A 2,572-nucleotide genomic window follows, 5' to 3' on the forward strand; every position below is an offset into this window, starting at 1 on the left:
AACAGTTCTTCTGCACCCCAGTCTCCAAACTCTGCTTTCTGTAGCATTTCTTCTGCACCTCAGTCTCCAAACTCTGTTCTTAGCAAGGGTACTTCTGCACCTCAGTCTCCAAACTCTACTCTCTTTAAGAGTCCTTCTGCACTTCAGTCTCCAACCTCTTCTCTGTGTAAGATCCTTCTGAAAACCAGTCTCCAAACTCTGTTCTCTGTAACATTTTTCTTCCACCCGAGTCTCAAACCTCTGTCCTTTGCAACAGTCCTTCTGCTCCCCAGTCTCCAAGATCTGCTCTCTGTAACAGTCCTTCTGTACCGCAGTCTCCAACCTCTGCTCTCCATAACGGTCTTTCTACACCCCAGTTTCCAAACTCTGCTTTCTGTATCAATCTGTCTAAACCCCAGTCTTCAACTTATATACTCTATCGATCTTTCTGCACCTCAGTCTCCAACCTGTGGTCTATGTAAGAGTCGTTCTGCACCCCAGTCTCTAAACTCTGGTCTCAGTAACATTCCTATACCGCAGTCTCCAACCTCTCCTCTCTGTAATGGTCCTACTGCACCCCAATTTCCAAACCCTGCTTCCTGTAACAGTCCTGCACCTGAGTCTCCGAACTCTGCTCTCTGTAAAAGTCCTTCTACACCTCAGTCTACAACCTCTACTCTCTGTAACAGTCCTTCTGCACCTCAGTCTGAAACCTCTGGTCTCTGCACGATCCTTCTGAACCTCAGTCTCCAATATCTGCTCTCTGTAACAGTCCTTCTGTACTGCAGTCACCAAACTCTGCTCTCTGTAAGATCCTTCAGCAACCCACTCTCCAAATACTGCTTTCTGTATCAGTCCTTCTAAACCACAGTCTCCAAACTCTGCTCTCTGTATCTATCCTTCTGAACCTCAGTCTCCAACCTGTGCTTTCTGTAACAGACCTTCTGCACCCAAGTGACCCAACTCTGCTGTCTTTAACAGTCCTTCTATACCACAGTCTTCAAACTCTGGTCTCTGTAACGGTCTTTCTGCACTCCAATTTCCAACCTCTGCTTTCTGTAACAGTCCTTCGGAACCTACGTCTCCAAACTCTGCTCTTCGTAACAGTCATTCTACAACTCAGTCTCCAACCTATGCTCTCTGTAACAGTACTTCTGCATGTGAGTCTGAAACCTCAACTCTCCGCGATCCTTCTGCACCCCAGTCTCCAACCTCTTCTCTCTGCAAGGATTTTTCTCCACCCCAGTCTCCAACTTCTGCTCTCTGCATCAGTTCTTTTGCACCCCAGTCTCCAAACTCTGCTCTCTGTAACATCCATCTGAAACCCAGTCTCCATCCTCTGCTCTCTGTAACAGTCCTTCTGCACAACAGTCTCCAAATTCTGCTTTCTGTATCTGTCCTTCTGCACCTAAGTCTCCAACCTCTGCTCTCTGTAACAGTCCATCAGCACGCCAGTCTCTAAAATATGCTCTCTGCAACAGTCCTTCTGAACCCCAGTCATCAACATCTGCTCTCTGCAACAGTCCTTCTGCACCCCAGTTTCCAAACTCTGCTCTTTGCAACGATCCTTCTAGACCCCAGTCTCCAACATCTGCTCTCTGCAACAATCCTTGTGCACCATAGACTCCAACCTCTGCTATGTGTAAAATACTTCTGCACTCCAGTTTCCAAACTCTGCTCTCTGTAACATTTCTTCTCCACCGCAGTCTCCAACCTCTGTCCTCTGCAACAGTCCTTCTGCTCTCCAATCTCCGAGATCTGCTCTCTGTAACAGTCATTCTGTACAGCAGTCTCCAAACTCTTCTCTCTGTAACGGTCCTTCTACACCCCAATTTCCAACCTCCGCTTTCTGTAACAGTCCTTCTGCACCTCAGTCTCCAAACTCTGCTCTCTGTAACAGTCCTTCTGCACACCAGTCTCAAAACTGTGCTCGGTGTATCTGTCCTACTGCACCTTAGTCTACAACCTCTGATCTCTGTAACAGTTCATGTGCACCCCAGTCTCTAAAATATGCTCTCTGAAACAATCCTTCTACACCCCAGTCTCTAACATCTGCTCTCTCCAACAGTCCTTCTGTACCCAAGTCTCCAAACTCTGCTGTCTGCAATGATATTTCTGGACCCCAGTCTCCAACGTATGTTCTCTGCAACAGTCCGTGTGCACCAAAGTCTCCAACCTCTGCTAGGTGTAAGATCCTTCTGCACTCCAGATTCCAAACTCTGCTCTCTGTAACATTCCTTCTCCACCACCGTCTCCAACCTCTGTCCTCTGCAACAGTCCTTCTGCTCCACAGTTACCGAGATCTGCTCTCTGTAACAGTCATTCTGTACCGCAGAATCCAAACTCTTCTCTCTGTAACGGTCCTCCTACACCCCAATTTCCAACCTCTGCTTTCTGTTTCAGTCTTTCAGCACGACAGTCCCCAACCTCTTCTTTCTGTAACAATCCGTCTGCACCTTAAATTCCAACCTCTACTTCTGCAACACTCCTACTGCACCTCAGTCTCCAACCTCTGCTCTCTGCAACAGTCCTTGTGCACCCTAGTTACCAACATCTTCTCTCTGCAACAGTTCTTCTGCACCCCAATCTCCAC

This window comes from Ictidomys tridecemlineatus, unplaced genomic scaffold (assembly GCF_052094955.1).
Source record: "Ictidomys tridecemlineatus isolate mIctTri1 unplaced genomic scaffold, mIctTri1.hap1 Scaffold_196, whole genome shotgun sequence".
NCBI classification, from domain to species: Eukaryota; Metazoa; Chordata; class Mammalia; order Rodentia; family Sciuridae; genus Ictidomys; species Ictidomys tridecemlineatus.